Source organism: Crinia signifera, chromosome 5, assembly GCF_055691185.1.
Source record: "Crinia signifera chromosome 5, ASM5569118v1, whole genome shotgun sequence".
Taxonomy (NCBI): Eukaryota; Metazoa; Chordata; class Amphibia; order Anura; family Myobatrachidae; genus Crinia; species Crinia signifera.
Genome location: NC_139221.1, coordinates 24,721,157 through 24,739,544, shown reverse-complemented (window position 1 = coordinate 24,739,544; position 18,388 = coordinate 24,721,157).

The window sequence follows — 18,388 nt, the reverse complement described above, 5'->3', positions numbered from 1 at the left end:
CTATAGTGAGCTCAGGCTGACTGGGGTTAGGGGCAAGGCAGTACCTGGTCTAGTAGCGGGCTCCTGATGGTCGTGCATGCTACAGGCCCCATGTGTGTCAGCTGCAGGGTCTCACTTCCACAGCAGCTGTCAGTTCAGCTCCCTTCTCTTTCTGCTGTGTTCTCTGATCCGTCCTGTCAGCTCTGCAGGGCACAATCACTCTCTTCAATGCTAGTGCCAAACTCCTGAACACAGCACCTCACTCCTCGCGGCACCTCTCTACATGCTGCATTCACTCTCCTCTGCTGCTTCCTGCTCACAGCCAATCATAGCCCTCCTCAGCTTTCCACTCTTCAGGGATTCTGCTGCATGTCCCTGGGTCCTACTGGGTTACAGGGTCTGCTTACACCCTGGGGAAAGGGGTTTTGACCATTGCAGTGAATGGCTAACAGGCTCCATAGGCAGCATTAGCTGCAGCTGCAACCTAAAATACACAAAAAGGGGTACTACAGGAGAGGAGTACCACATGCAGGCTCCCTCGCCCTTGTTTTGTTCATATGTTAGTAAATCCAGTCATAAGGACACAGACACATGTGAGTTCACTGCTGTGCTGTTTTATTCCATCCAACTCCAGACCCACTGCCTCAGGACCACCCACGTCCCAGCATGTCTCTGGTCCTAGGGACCATCACCGAAGATTCAGGCTTACACATATTAGTAAGGGAGTGTACAAATATTAAGCATTCTAATACACTAATGTCACATCCTCTTTTATTTAAAGATAAGCCCTGTACGCTTCAATGCAACAATTAACAACGTCATATTAAAAACATCCTCTAACACGTTTCAATGAGTCTCTCAGGTCTGCGTATTTCCCTTTTGGGCCTTTCATAAACAGTCTGTATTTCATCGACCATGTTCGACCTTTCTAGAATCGTGGTTTGTTCACCATTATCAGGATCATCATACATGTCAGATGAAGGGTATTCTTCAGTCATGTTGTCTTCATTATGGTTAGGTTGAGATCTTAAATCCACCTGATTTCTTCTTACTTTCGTTCCACGCTCTGCACGCATGGTATAAGATCTTGGTGCTACTTGTGCTTGCACAATACCTTTCTGCACCTAAATACCTTTCTCATGATCTCTGAGACAGACTTGGTCACCCGATTTTAGATCAGATAAGCCATTTGTTCGCCTGTCATGGAACAGTTTCTATTTTGCCTGTTGACGTTCCTTACTCAGTCTGACCAACGCTGAGTTATGTGTATTAAGCAGTACATCATGTATCGGGAGATTTGCTCTAATTCTCCTTCCCATCAGCATTTGTGCAGGAGAAAGCCCATTCTGTAAAGGTGTATTAAAAGACTTTTGTAGAAATCTTCTTCACCTTCTTGAGATTTTTTTCATGAGACTCTTTATAGTTTTTATTGAACTTTCCACCAACCCATTTGAGCGTGGATAGTGAGGACTTGACGTAGTATGGACAATTTCCCACTCATCAGCAAATTGTCTAAATTCAGCACTGGTAAACTGAAGATCATTGTCAGTGAACACTTCCATAGGAACACCATGCCTTGCAAAGATTGAGTTCATGCAATTGATTACGGCTTTACTATTAGTTGTATGTAGTGCCTTCACCTCAGGGTAGTTAGAGTAATAATCACGACAATGTACGTTTTCCCATTACAATCAAACAAATCTGCGCCAACTGTCTGGTACGGTCTCTTTGGCACTGCATGAGTCAGTGGCTCAACTTGTTGTTTCGGTCTATACGTAAGACATTATTCACATGTAGCTGTAGTCTGTGCTATGTCTTGGTTAATTATTGGCCAATACATAACTTCACGTGCTCTCTGCTTACATTTTTGTTCTCCTAAGTGGCCTTCATGTATCTTGCACAGCATAATTTTTCTTAGTCGGGCAGGTATGAAAAACCTATTGCCTTTGTAAATAATACCATCGACAACTGTAAGGTCACTGCGGTACATCCAATAATCATGAATAGACAGCAGGCACGCATGTTTTTCTGCTGGCCAACCTTTCAGAATGATATATTTCAACACTTTCATTGTGTCATCTGTCTCAGTTTCTTTCCTAATCTTTTCTTGTCTTACAAGAGACACTGGTAGAGAAGCAACGATCAAATTAACATAGGCTTCTATCTCTTCATTCATCAGATGTTTGGAACCTTCACTTTTGTCCACAGCACGAGAAAGTGTATCAGCGATGTACATGTATTTCACGGGACAGTTCATCATATTTCTGTAGTCTTATAAGCATTCATTGAATTCTCATGGGACAGTCATGTAATGATTTAGGGAAGGTATTCAGGAGACCAGCACTAAGGACTATGGGTGATCTTGTGTAAATGCGTACGATATGGTAAATAAGTAAGCGATGTGATGCCAAAGTGGGGGTAAAAGACAAAAATAAATTATTGATAAAGCTCAATAAAAGACAGGTAAAACATTTAAACAGGTGGATGGGAAAAAGAGGGTGGGGGATTGTGCACCCTGCTGCACCTGAAGAGGTGTCTGCGGTCCGTGTCACACTTGGTGGAATGGGGGAAGGGGATGAACCCATGTGTAACGGGTATGTGAGTGTCAGAGTCCGGGGGTAGGGGGTGAGGCTGAAGTCTCTTGTGTGGTCAAGGTAGTCCCGGGGTGGCACCAGAGGCTGGCGACCCTAAACCTCTGGTGGTGCACTGTAACACATACCTGATACCCTCTGGCTCCTGCTCTTACGACCGTCCTTCGTCGCGTCTCCGTGAAGCTTCTGCTGTCACCTGCCCGGCTGGCAGTGTGATCAGCTGTAGATCGGTGCTGCTTCAACACTGACAACTGTGTGACGCTGTGTGGTGCCCGCCGGGAGAGCAGTGTCAGTGGAGCAGCACGCTCTCAACTCCACCAGCGGTGCAGGAGACTTGTGGGGGGAGCGATGTGTAAGGATGAATGGTGTCTCCAACGCGTGTCGACCCTTGCTGGGTCTTCTTCAGAGATGTTTGTTAATCCAGTCATAAGGACACAGAGACATGTGAGTTCACTGCTGTGCTGTTTTATTCCATCCAACTCCAGACACCCTGCCTCAGGACCACCCACTTCCCAGCATTCCCCTGGTCCTAGGGACCATCACCAAAGATTCAGGATTAAACATATTAATAAGAGAGTGTCCGTGTATGAGGCTTTAGCGTTAGGAACCCACCAAACACGAGGTCACCTGGACAGTGGTTGGTGGGCTTGTATTTTTTGTTGGAAAATTATGCCAAGCACCTATGTTAAATTGCAGAATTCATTATAATTATTCTGATTAGCAGTGCGTGGTACCATAGAGTGTTCATCTGCATTATATTTTCTCTTTCTTTGTGGAACTACAAGTCTCAGCATGATAGCACTTCTCATTTCTATTTAGAGTTTGCAGTGTCCCTCCCCCATATATTTTAATATTTCGCCAGTAGCCACTGATAGATAATATATTTTGTGAAAGTAACCATACGCCCTTTCTTAAGACAATAAATAAACTGATTGTTTACTATACTTTGTTTAATATAATTTTTTATTTTTCAATTTATACATCATCATACAATTTTAGGCATATAACCACAATAAAAGCTATGTTTTAACCCCTTCCTGACACAGCATGTTTTTGCCTTCCTGACAGAGCCCTTTTTTTCAAATCTGACATGTATCACTTAAGTGGGGATAACTTTTTTTTGCTTTTACTTATCCCAGTGATTTTGAGATTGTTTTCTCGTGACACATTGTACTTTAAGTTAGTGGTAAATTTTGGTCGATACAGTCTGTGTTTTTTTGTGAAAAATACAAAAATTGAAAATTTAGCAATTTGCTAAATGTTAAATTTTCTGCTTGTGAGACAAATAATCATACCACTCAAAATAGTTAATAACTAACAAAGACCATATATCTACTTTATGTTGCCATCATTATTTCAACCTCCTTTTAATTTTTTTGGACACTAGGAGGCTTAAAATATGAATAGCAAATTCTCAAATTTTCAAGAAAATTTCAAACACTGATTTTTTTAGGGACCAGTTCAGTTCTGATGAGACTTTGAGGGACTTGTATGTGAGACACCCCCATAAATGATGCCATTTCAAAAACTGCACCCCTCACAGTATTCAAAACAGCATTTTGGAAGTTTGTTAACCCTTTAGGTGTTTCACAGGAATTAAAACAAAGTGTAGGTGAAATTTCAAAATTTCATTTTTTTTGCAGATTTGCAATTTTAATACATTTTTCTAAGGAACACAGTACATTTTACTAGAGAAATGTGACTAAAAATTGATTCCCCCAATTCTTTTGTTTTCATAAATATCCTATATGTGGCCCTAGTGTGCACGTTGACCAAACCACAGGCTTCATAATAGAAGGAGCACCTACTTGATTTTGGAGCCTCTTTTTTATGAGATTATATTTTAGGCACCATGTAGGTTTCTAGGCACCATAAGATGCTAAAAGTTAGGAACCTCCCCCACAAGTGACCCCATTTTGCAAACTACACCCTTCAGGGAATTCATTTAGGGGTATAGTGTACATTTCAAACCCCCAGGGGTTTCACCAATTTTGATACAACTGGGCTGTGAAAATGAAAAAAAATAATTTTTCATTTTCACAGCTCAGTTGTATCAAAATTGGTGAAACCCCTGGGGGTTTGAAATGTACACTATACCCCCTGATGAATTCCCTGAAGGGTGTAGTTTGCAAAATGGGGTCACTTGTGGGGGGGTTCCACTGTATGGGTGCTTCAGGGGTCATTCAACCAGAATCTGTGCTGCAAAATCCAAATATCACTCCTTCCCTTCTGAGTCCTGCCATGCACCCAACTGGTATTTTTTGGTCACATGTGAGGCATTGCCATACTCGGGAGAAATTGGGGCACAGATTTTGGGGTGCTTTGTCTCCTTCATTCCTTGCGAAAATGAAACATTTTGAGCCAGATCTGCATTTTTGTGTAAAAAAATGTAATTTTTTACACAAAAATGCAGTTCTGGCTCAAAATTTTGGTCGACCTATCTGAAGCAATTCTTAAATGCAATCACTTTCTTTACCAACGCAAGTACTACATACAGGTGTCTGGGACTGCGATGGGGTCAAATTTGGCCCCGTCGTACGCCTGCCTGTACATGGCCGACTTCGAGGAGACCCACATCATGCCACAATATGGCCCGCAGATACTCTTCTACAAGCGCTACATCGACGATGTGTTCTTAATCTGGTCAGACACAACAGAAGCATTTAATCTGATGGTTCAATCCTTAAATGATCTCAACTGTCCCATAAAATTCACTCATCTCAGTGACCAGCAGTCCATAAACTTCCTGGACATCAACATCTCCATCAAGGATGGCACTCTGCATACCTGCCTATTCAGGAAATCAACAGACCGCAACACATTACTCTCAACAACCAGTCAACACCCTCCAGCCCTCAAAGAACACCTACCCATCTCCCAATACATGCGGGTCATCCGAAACAATTCAGACCAAGCCACAATGGAGGTTCAACTCCAAGAAATGACCCATCGTTTCTCTGAACGAGGTTACTCATCCAGCACCCTGAAACGCTGCCTCGTCAAAGCCAGATCCAACCTACTGCAACCACAGCCTAACGCCCTGACGACACCTACAAAACCCCCAAGAATGGTGTTTGTAAACCAGTACGACCACGTATCTTCCAACGTCCAGAAGAGCTTAAGAAAGCATTGGCCCATCATCGCCACCGATAAAAACCTTAAACTACAACAATATGGACCTCCAATGATTGCCCACAAGAGAGGACCCAACCTGAAACAATTACTTATGCGCCCGATGGTGAACCCCACACCCGACAGCAGCATTACTTGGCTACACACTAAACGCCCCGGATGTTTCCGATGCACTGGATGCACAACTTGCAGCAGCATGACCCCGGGCCCTACCTTCCCGCACCCCCACTCGGGTAAACCAATAAAAATCAAATACCGCCTCCATTGCCAAATGGACCATATTATTTATCTCCTGAACTGCCCTTGTGGACTGGCCTATGTTGGCATGACCTCCAGGAAATTTAGAGAGAGGATGGCGAACCACAGGAATTCCATCCGTAGTGCACTTGAATCTAAGAAAGCAGATTTGCCCATCCCTAGACATTTCCTTGCAGCAGGTCATCAGAACGCCAACCTCCGATGCCGACTTATTGACTGGGTACCCCCATCACCCCGTGGTGGTGAAAGGGGCCTGAGACTTAAAAAACTTGAGAGCCGCTGGATTCATAGACTTGACACAATCGCACCCAGGGGCCTTAATGAAAACAACCCCCTGTCCATTTTTTTGAGACCATGTTGATGTATCCATCCTCTACCTATATGTCTATATATATTATCTGTTGTTCTTGTGACACCTATGTATACATTGTCGATGCCGCTGGACCAACATGCATTTATGCTCTATCCCATCCATATGTATGCTCTGTATTCACCGCATAATTGTCTTCAGCATTTTTCTATATGTGTAGCCACGCCCTTTTGTTTGTGTAATTATTCACCTTTGCAATATCATGTCAGCCCCATTGTACCCCTCTTTTGCACACTACCATCTCCTCTTGTTCAGTTTTTAAGTAACTTTCACAATTTTATCTCTCTCACCTTTAGCACTCCCGGACATTTATGATTTATTTTTATTTAATTTCCACCCAGTTTTGCCTGGTTACTCGTTAGACTACTATACAGTGCCCTTTGGCACTAACTTTGACCCTTCAGTATTATCTGTAACCATTCGCCGTCTTATCTGCCTCCCCAGCACTTTCCTGCTTCTGGCTCCGGCTCTCGCTATTTACCCTGCCATGCGCGATCCCTCCTAATCCCATTTGACTAATTGTCTCTCTAATGGGTCCTGATTGACCCTTGATCATCCGTTTACATTGTTTAACAAGTCCCCATTAGCGCAGTATTTTCATTCGCCGCTCCGTACTCATGTAACTATGACACAGCTCCCGGCTACCCGGAAGCTGTGCGGGTCAAGTGCGTTCCACCGACCACTTGACTTCCGGTATTTCCGGAAATCGCCTTGCGCTCCAGCAGCCTGACACGCAGGCTATTATGGCGCGATCTCCTGCTCCTTAACCCCTTCCTATGGGTATATATAGCGGGACCCGGACTGCACTCACTAGGTAGCTGATCTTGTCCTGTCCTACAAGGCAGAGATTACCTCATCGCTGACTACCTGTATACTTTGATGACAATGTAAGACTTTACCTTTACTTTGCTGTATTCATGCACATTTCTGCTGTAATGTTAATGTGTATATGACCTATGTTTTCTGTATGCCTTAGGCTCCTTGATAATGGTCCTTGATTTGGACCGAAACGTCGGGGCTATCATACTATTATATCACCTTTACCTCCAAGGATTGTGATGTCTCTTTATTTCATTATTTAACTCATTTGGATTTTCACAAAATTATATTTGTGATTGGAGAGTGCTCTCCTTTCTACACCTTGTGTGTGGATTCCTGGACTATTTTTGAGTACCAGCCTTTTGGCCGGTGCTTTTGGTTGGGCACCCCACTGTTGCTACTTTGGGTGAGAGTGCGGTCATTTGTATCTGTATATATATATATATATATATATATATATATATATATATATATATATAGTTCATTTCATCCCATATAATTTCAATTATAATTCATAAACGTTTCTGCTGCTGTGCTGCGGCTGGCGGGGGGGTGGGAGGGGGGCTGGCGCTGCGGCTGCTGGCTGGGTGGGAGGGAGGCTGCCGGGTGGGAGGGAGGCTGCCGGGTGGGTGGGAGGGTGGGCTGCCGATCGGTGGTGATCGGTGCTGTACTTAACAGCACCGATCTCTGTGTTACCGAGCGGCTTAGCCGCCGGTAACACAGAAAACGCTGCAATTGGCTGTTCAATTATGAACAGCCAATCGCAGCGATCGCCGACCGGGGGGGGGGCATCCCTGCCCCCCCTTGGCGGCGAGGGGGGATGTCTGCTGTCAGGGACAGCAGACATCTCCAAACTGTCACCGCGTCTATAGACGCGGTGACAGTTTGAAGCCATGACGTACATGTATGTCATGTGTCGGGAAGTACCTCCCGACCATGACGTACATGTACGTCAAATGTCGGGAAGGGGTTAAATTTCAACAATTACTACACAACGAGCGCCCTACAATTGAGTTACTGTTGCGTTGAATTCAATTGCGTTCTATGCAATTCAAGTATCTAGTGACTGGTATCTAATTCTAGGAGCACCATCAATCACACATTATATCTATGATAGGATATTTAGCCATGATATTGGTTTAAACAAATTATTATGTGATATTTGAAGCCTGGGCAGATCTATGACATGTTGTTAAAAGCCCTTTGGTGACTGTGTGATGTTACCTAGGAGACGAGTTGTCCTTTACATTAAATAAATGTTTGATTATAAGGCACCCTCTCCTTATTGGTGAGTGCTATATTTAAGGGGGGTGAGAATAACGGGCTTTATGTCGCATTATGGTCCCCCTTGGACCATCCACTTGTGCTCGGAGGTGTGTGGTCAAAGCAGGATTGTGGGTGTCCGAGGGAATGTGTGTGGGACTTACCCACCTTTCTGGGGGGCCAAGAGGGCCATCTAATTTTGGAAGCCTTTCAGCAATTCCAGGATGGTAGGCAAGTATGCTTTATGTCCATACACAGCTTCTTGCCTGAGTGTGGCCCTGTAAACCAGCATTCAGGCTTTAGACAATTGGCCCACTAGCTCTTAACGCCTTATTCTGGACAACTATCCATCTGTATCTTGATCTACTGCATGCATTGGTTAATTGCCCATCTAGCTCTTGACACCTGGCTATGTAATTGTCTGGGCTTGCACATTGAATTTCATATTTTGTTAACTTTCCTTGTTTAGAATGTTACAAAACCCAATTAACAGCGGCTCCTATCTGGGAGGAGGGGGGCTGCCACTGGTGCCTGCCATCAGGACCCCACAAACATCCTGGTCCCAACATCTATGCAATCTAACTAACAGGTACTGTGACCCGGGCACATGTGCAGTAGTGGCACATGTGCAGTAGTGGCACATGTGTAAATCTATGGCTTCTGTGGACTGCATTGACTGCAGCCCATATGTCAACAGAGAATAAATAGATATATCTGTGTGTGTTTCATGAATAATCACAGACTTGGATATGGTGGGATTAAAGCAGGCTGGCTTTATTAAGCCCTGGTAGAAGAAAAAGAAGCATGCACCGGCTAGAGATGTTGAAGGCTGGATAAACCGCTTCTTCAGATTTTCCTGAATGTAAGCAGACATGGCTTCAGTCTCTGGGATAGATTAGGGGTATATGCAACCTCTGGGAGGACTCTTCACTTGGATCAGCTCAATAGGGCAACCCCACTCTCCATAAGGTGGAAGACATCGGAAAAAGAGTGGTATTGTGATGGAAGACGAAGAAAATTATATGGACGAGTTTGATAAAGAGGTGCAATATGAGATAAACAGGATTGATGTCTTTTCCCACATGGTTATTTCCGGGGTTGGTCAATATATCTAAGTATTATGTTGCATCAGCCTAGGTAATCAAAGAACAAGTTCCTGAGAGTATTTTGGTATTACCAAATATTCAAGCTCTTCATTGTGCAGAATCCCAACTTGCATATGGAGAGAAAAAGTTAGAGAGATGTTACTTGCCCATTGGTAAAGAGATTGCCATCCACAGCTGTTAAGTACATTGGTTGATCCAGTCGTTGTATAGGGAGGGACAAGTGGGTAATCATTTCCTGAGATATAAAATTGCCAGCAGCTCAAATAGAGCCTTGATCCGGACTGGACCTCTAGATGTGGTAATTGAAATGAATAATGAAGATTCAGAATGAGTTGGAGTGGGTGTAATAACTCCTAATCTGAACTCCCCTTTATAGATTATGAGAGCATTTTCTGGACGATGTGGGCAAGTTGTAACCAGGTGAGTAATACATGTAGAGGTTCTCTTTTTAATGTCTGGAACGCTCCTCTGGAGATAAATGAAAGTGGTTAACCTGCATAGGTTCCTCAGGAGGTTGATCGGTTGGAGCAATGGGGAAAGGAAAAGACTGGGGCTTAGGATGGTCACTCCTACTCCTTTCTTGCTGCCGTTCCTGATACCCAAGATCAACCTCATTGCAGAGCAAGATCAATTAGTTTAGGGTAATTGGTAAGTCCTTGGTAGCTAGATCGTCCTTTAGACTATTTCTTCGATTTTAATTTAGAGGCCAACATCTGAAATTGGATGAGGTATTGGCTAAGCGGACACCCTCTTTGATGGATCCTCAAAACTCAGATGCTGCAGAAGTCACCCTTCCTGGCCCATCGGGTATGGATCATTAGGTCTACAGCAGTTAGGTCAACATGCATTGGGTCAACACCATTAGGTCAACATGTACAAAGGTCCACATGGGTCTAAGTTGACAATGGTGTAGGTCGACATGTCATTAGGTCGACACAAGCATTAGGTTGACATGGGCAAGGTCGACAGTCAAAAGGTCGACATGGTTTTTTTTTTTTGCCCAAATGTCGACACAGTCAACATGGACACTGAAATGTAGCACCACTTCGGGCACTCTATTTTATTCTCCAACCACGCCATAGTGAATGGTAGGGCATAAAATACTGTCTGTCATCACATGTCGGCTCAAAAGTCAGCGAAAACCCCATGTCCACCTTTTCACTGTTAACATAGGTTGAACTAGATGGACGCAAGTCTTTATTCAGCCTCACCTACTATGTAACTATGTAACCTTGCCCATGTCGACCTAATGACATGTTGACCTACACCCATGTCAACCTAGATCAATGTCGACCTTTCTGCGTGTCGACCAAATGGTGTTGACCGAATGCATGTCGACCTAACTGCCGTAGACCTAATGATCCATACCCGATGAGCAGGCGCAAACCCCATCTGCAAACAGCCGTAGTGATTTGCAATGTCGGGCCGCTTGCACAGAGCGGTGCAGGCAGGGGGAGGGGGGGCATGGGGCGGCAGATTTGGGTAGCGCCCATGGGTATGCCCAGCGTTTCATGGTCAGCGACTATTAAATGATTTCCCCTGCTGCGGGCACATGAGAGGGGATGTGTCTTGTTGGTGACACGGTGGCGTGGGGGGGGGGGGGGGGGGGCAAGCATTCACCCAGGCGGCGTTTAAAAGAACTTGGTAAGCTGCGAGATTTAAGTTAACCAGAATCACCCCCTAAATGCAAATCTGAATCATCCACAGATTGTGCATCATAATAATGCAAGTTACCGTCAAAGACCTGACGAGAAACTGAAACACTGCAGAGCAAAAATATATTAACAGTTGTTGAGATGAGAGCAGATAATTTCGAACGTACCATCCCACAGTGGGGCTCTAAGGATTAGATGCGAAACGCGACCCAGTCAAGAGCATGTTTTGTTTTTGTACTGCTGGGAAATAGCGAAACGTACGTTGCAAGAGAAGTGTACTTAATACGTTTCCAAATATAATTACAATACAACAAATAAGATTTATTGGAAAGCAAGATCTGGGAAATATCATCCTCACTTACCATACATGAATTGTTAATATTACTGGGTCCAAAAAATATTTTATTGACCTGTGTTTGTAAGTGTTACCAAGCGCGTTCGTCCAAGACCATCTCCGCTGATAGATTGCAATGACGAGAGCTCTCCCTTCCCTCGCTAATGAGGCTGCAAATAGCCCTCTAATTTAAAGTGGCTTTAGTTACTTCTACATACAGGATGTTCCCAGGAGTTAATATAATTGAAAAGAAAATAGAATTTAAAGGGAATTAGATGAGGAAGCCCTGATGTTCTGTGATGGGAATTTGTCCCCGGAGAATCCGCATAAGCACTTACAAAAATCATAAATAAATAACAGCGCTGGACACCGGGATAAAAGGCAAAACTCAGTCAAATTTAATTAAAATGTGAAGTGCCATAATTTGCATAATCCTATTTAAGCACCTTCCGTAGCTAATAATCGTTTTATATGTCAGCTAAATTGAACTAAAATTAAAATTCGGTAATTCGTATTCTTTTACTCAAGAATAAAGATAGAACACATTCCGGTATTAGGTTTCCCCCGAAAACAATAGGCTTATTTGATGTACCAAGGGCATAATCCTTTTTTTTTTTGTTTTGGCAAAGGCTTAATTATATTCCTTGTTTATTTCCACCATTCTCACAATGCTAATGAGAATTTTATGAAAAGAGCATTTAAAAATGAACCAAGACAGCGAGAGCCCCATCCCTTGTAAATATATACAACTTTGTCTACCTTGGTGTTATCAGCCCAACAGAGGGACCCACAATGGAAAGTCTACCAGAGAGGTATGTACTGTAGCTTGGGCCTATCCCCTGACACATCAGAGGAGGGGATAGAAACATAGAATGTGACGGCAGATAAGAACCACTTGGCCCATCTAGTCTGACCCTTTTTTTAAACATGTTACCTCAAACCATATTTGATCCTTATTTTTTGTAAGGATATCAATATGCCTATCCCAAGCATGTTTACATTGTACTACTGTATTTGCCTCTACCACCTCTGATGGGAGGCTATTCCACTTATCCACTACCCTTCCTGTGAAGTAATTCTTCCTCACATTTCCCCTGAATCTTTCTCCCTCTAGTGTCAGTGCATGACCTCGTGTTCTGCTGTTCCTCTTCCTGTGAAGAATGTCTCCCACCTGTACCTTCCTCCCTCTAGTGTCAGTGCATGTCCTCGTGTTCTGCTGCTCCTCTTCCTGTGAAGAATGTCTCCCACCTGTACCTTCCTCCCTCTAGTGTCAGTGCATGTCCTCGTGTTCTGCTGCTCCTCTTCCTGTGAAGAATGTCACCCACCTGTACCTTCCTCCCTCTAGTGTCAGTGCATGACCTCATGTTCTGCTGCTCCTCTTCCTGTGAAGAATGTCTCCCACCTGTACCTTCCTCCCTCTAGTGTCAGTGCATGTCCTCGTGTTCTGCTGCTCCTCTTCCTGTGAAGAATGTCACCCACCTGTACCTTCCTCCCTCTAGTGTCAGTGCATGTCCTCGTGTTCTGCTGCTCCTCTTCCTGTGAAGAATGTCACCCACCTGTACCTTCCTCCCTCTAGTGTCAGTGCATGACCTCATGTTCTGCTGCTCCTCTTCCTGTGAAGAATGTCTCCCACCTGTACCTTGTTAAAACCCTTGATATATTTGAAAGTTTCTATCATGTCCCGCCTTTCCCTTCTCTGCTCCAAACTATACATGTTAAGATCTTTTAGTCTTTCCTGGTACGTTTTGTGATGTTGGCCATGCACCATTTTAGTTGCCCTTCTTTGTACAGTCTCTAATGTATTTATTTCATTCTGGATATATGGCCTCTAGAACTGAACACAGTACTCTAGATGAGGTCGTACCAATCAGTGGCGTAACTATAAATTTTGCTCCCCCCTGCCAAAAAGTTTGTGCCCCCCCCCCCCCCAGGCTCCTCTCCAGCGTGTTTCCCCAGCGTGCGACATAATGACGTCACACGCATAACGGAGAAGCTAAAGCAGGATAGAGGCAGAAAGACCAGCAGACACTGCAGCTTCCCTTGGCTCCGATGCATCCCAGGCCGCCCTAGCATGCCCATCCGCCCACCCATCCTGTACACAGTAGCCAATAGCCGGCTCTGTGTACAGTCAATTGACTCAGTGGGGGGATTTGTCATCTCTGCCATGGCCGCACCCGCGCTGCAGCTGACTCGCCTCCAGTGCTCAGTCAGTGGGCAGCGGCAGGCAGCAGCATGTCGGTGCGTCGAACGGGTGCTGGCGCTCACACAGACCCCACTGCTGCTTGCTCCCCCAAGCGGCTGCTGGGGCTGCCTTACAGTAGTTATGCCACTGGTACCAATGACCTATACAGCGGCATTATTACTTCTTTCTTTCTTTCTACTGCTGATACCTCTCCCTATGCAACCAAGCATCTGACTTGCCTTCTTCATTGCTTTGTTACATTTCCTAACTCCCATTAAGTCCCCTGAAATAGTGACACCTAGATCCCCCTCTTCCTCAGTAGTTTCCATTATAGTGCCATTTATACTATATTTAGTCTTTGGATTTTTGAGACCCAAGTGCAAGATTTTTCATTTTGTGGCATTAAACTGTAGTTGCCATGCTCTTGACAATTCCTCTAATCTGGAATGCAGCGCAGTTCAAAATTGAAATGTGTGAGGCAAACCAACTGCCACAACTACCATTCCTAACTGACTCACGCAGTTGGTGTGGCTCACCTATTTGAACTTGAAACTGCAGCCCCTCATCTGGGGCTGGACTAGCCATCTGCCACTTCTGACAGATGCCAGTAGGGTAGATGGCCTGATGGGCTGGTTCGGTCACACAGAGACTGGTTCTAGCTGAGCAGCACAGCCCCCCAGCTTTGCTCGGCTTCTTGGCCTATGGAGATAGAGACTGGCCGAGCAGCTACGCCTCGCGGCCTCTGCTAGGCATACTGAACAGAGACAGTTGGCGTGCCATAAGGACACAACCCACAAACCAGAACCACCCCCCTTTCACCAGAGCTGATATCGATCTCCAGTCCATCTCCGTATACATACTGTAGAGATCTATGGTCGTGAAAGAATATCTGATCCCTGAGGTTTTCAGAATAATTTAGTACATCATACACAAGATATACTGAACTCCTTTGGATAATTTTATCCTTTAATCCTATATAATAAAAGGCTAACACTGCTCCTTACCTCTATAGGAGGAATTCAAGTGCTGTGCAGGCCATAGGCCACTAGATGGATCCAGACAAAGCAATTCAAGTGTTGTTCCCTTAGGGCGCAAACAGCTGCCAGCACTGACATTACTGTTGTTGTATTAAGCTACTAGTGGCCAGCTTGTTAAAATGACGGAACAAGGAATAATGAAAGGAGATTAACCCCTTGAGTGGTGGGTTTTGCTGGGGCAGGAAACCTACCAGGGTTTGTCCTGCCCCAGCAAAACCCACCACAGATCGTAGGAGCCTCCTCGTGCCCCCCCCAACCTTCGCTCTGGCGTTTGTACGCCGGAGGCTGAGCTCTCCTGCCGTCGCTGCCCCAGCCGCCAGTCACTGCAGCCCCCCCCCCCCCCCCCTCACCTCAGCTCGCAGTGGCTTGGGAGGACTCAGGGGTCTGAACTCCTGAGCACTCCGGAGTCCCCCGAGCCGCCCGACCATCCCAAGCCTGCCGCCTACGTCACTGCTGTAAAATGCACCTATTCCATATTAGTGGAAATTTTCAAGGCATACCACCCAAGGGGTTAACCTTTTGCAGTCCAATTTTTTTTTTGCAATTGAAACAGTCTGGTTTAAATTAATGGTATTTTTTTTTTTATTATTAAAAAAATGGTCTACATTCAATGTTGAACGTTGTCTCACCATTGGATCTGCTACTAGTGCTAGGGCTGTTGACCCTGACTAGACGTTTGGCTTGAAAGGGTTAATTGTTACAGCACCTTCATTAAAAGGGTGATCTATCAAAGTTTGGACACAAATAAAGTTTTGAGAGATAAACTATCAACCAATCAGCTCAGGGAAAGAGAGAGAGAGAGAGAGAGAGAGAGAGAGAGAGAGAGAGAGAGAGAGAGAGAGAGAGAGAGAGAGAGAGAGAGAGAGAGAGAGAGAGAGAGAGGAAACGCAGAGTGAGAGAGAGAGAAAAAAAAGAAGGAAAGAGAGAGAAAAGGAGAGAGAAAGAGAAAGGGCTCAGAGAGAGAGATAAGGAGTGCACAAAGAGAGAGAGAGCACAGATGGGAGGGAGAGAGAGAAAGGGAGGGAGCACAGAGAGACAGAGGGAGCGCAAAGAGAAAGAGGAGCACAAAGAGAGAGAGAGGGGAGGACAGACAGACAGAGAGAGAGAGAGAGAGAGAGAGGGGGGAGCTCAGAGAGAGAGGGAGCACAGAGCTATGTGCCCCCACCCCATGCCCCCCGGCCCCAGCCTTAGGTGCGTGCACCCGGCAAACTATCTGTTCACCATAGCTGAACGCACCCTGCAAGTGCACACCATCGGTCACCGTGCGAACAAGTGACCAGGTAAGAACAGACCAGAATAAGGTCCATGATGCGGAGAGAGATAAAGTACCAACCAGTCCCTTCCTTTAGTTTTTAGATGTACTAATCCTTTTTGGAGAGTGATAAAGTGGACTGCCAGCCAATCAGCTCCTTATCGCAATGTTACAAGCTGTGTCTGAAAAATGATACGAACTGATTGGTTGATACTTTATCTCTCTCCCCTATATATCACTCGCGCCAAGGCTTGGTACATCTTCCCCTTTGTTTGAAAAATAAAAGAAGCTGATTGGTTGGTACTTTATCTCTCTTCACTGCATGCTTTGATCCATCTGCCTTAGTTTTAGTTGTTGCAGTCACACAATGTACTAATATGTCATCCTATAGCATATACAAGTACTGTAACAAGGATCTTTAATGGAAAATTATCCATATGTGCTTCCAGTTTGCTTCGGTAGTCAATGACAACAGATGTTATAAAAGCACTTATCCCTTTCCTTAGCAATTCTTCTTATGCGGGATTCTGTTTATTTTGCTGTGTGCATACTGGAGATACCCAAAGACCTTCATAACATGCTGAAATGACTCACACAATGCACCAATAATTATTCAGCGCGTACTTGAGCTAAACCATAAACAAGCACCTAAATATGATTGGCTATGCCGTATTGGAGGCTGCAGAATGATTACGATGCAGGTTTTAGAGAAATTCTACGCAGTATTTACAAAGTGGCATAAATATCCTTTCTAGATGATCGCTACATATTCCAGCACAGTTGTTTTACTGCATTGCATTTAATTATTCATGGAGGAGATTTGCTCGGCTAATATTTTCAGTTCCCCAACTAGAAGGAGGACAAGAGTTCCACCACCCCATTCTGTGCGCACATTTCAGGAAGTTTCTTAGTAATTATTTATGTTACCGCTCAGAGAGGGGGGGGTAGGATACAACGGCGCAATGATTCCACTAAGTGGGTTACTCACAGGGAGCAATCCGTGGGCCAACTGTGCAGGCAGTTTCTAAAGGTATAACAGAATTTCTACCATAATGTCATTTATTTCATGTGCATTGATGTCAGAATGTCTCCAGAAGCATGGTTGGCGTAGTGGTACGCATTGCTGCCTCACAGCACTGGTGTAACGAGTTCAGTCACTGTAAGTGGCTGATCTGTGTGGAGTTTTTATGTTTTCACCTTGCTTGTGTGAGGTGTTTTTTTGTGGGGTATGGGTCATTGAGTCGACCAACTAAGGTTGACAGGCATTGTGTCGACCACTAAAGGTCGACAAAACTTAGGTCAACACCTGAAATAGGTCGAAAGTGTCTAGGTCACAAGGTCGACATGGGTTTTTCACTTTTTTTTTCACTTATGTGATCCAACTCGCAGTTTCACGATTATCGGTAAACTGCGCACGTTTAGGACCCCTTCTGCTAATGTGCAGAATGGGTGCGGCACTGGCATCTCAGAGATGCGAACGCCTCTGTCTGTCAGTATTTCCTGGTAGAGATGTGGGTGGAGATGGCCAGCGCTCACGGAAAAGGGGATGATAACCCATTTACCGAGCCTGGCGAGGCCCAAATGCCGTTTCCTTGGCCTTGCAATGCCCCCTGCGACTGCAAGTAGGTCAGACTTCCTCAGGCTGCAGTCATGATCTATGGTCGCGATGTTCTTCTAGAACTGTAATTGCATCACGGTTTTAGCAATCGCAAACGTAGGAAGGAGGTGGTATGCAGGCAGGGGGGGGGCTGACTGTCCCATGGGCCAATCAGAACCAGGGGGTGGGGCTTTACATGTGTGAGGGGAGGAGCTATGCTGCGTGTCTCGGCCCCTTGGGTAAGAAAAAACAAAACTATTCGGTTTTCCTTTGACTTTGATGGAGGAAAACCATCTTGCAATCCGCCACTGATGGCAAAACTATTCTACATCGGTCATAAACCATCGATGATTTAGAATCCTTTATGTTCCATGGCCATCCCTACTCCTACAGGGTTACAGACCTGCCTGATGTGCAGTGAGGTCCATGACTGGGGAGGCTCACATAGGGATGGATCTGAGTGCCAGGAGCCTGTCCCTACTCACCATAATTCTCCCCTCACTACCCCCTCGCCGAATCTTCTCAGTACACATCCCCTCGCATGCAGCATTTAATGGTCACCAACCATCGAATGATTTTTTTCTCTCCTTCAGAAAAAAAGTAAAAATTGACTTTTATTTCCGTCTTGTTCGTTGAAGAAGGGCAGGAGCTGATATCGGCAGCCCTCGACCTGCTCCCCCCCCCCCCCCCTCCCCCTGTATCATTCTAATTGTTTCTAGAGCAAATCCGAGGAGTTTGACAAGGAGTATCCTACCCTGATATATGGGAGTAGCCCAGAACTAGCTCACAGCGCCAACATTCATACAGTATTAA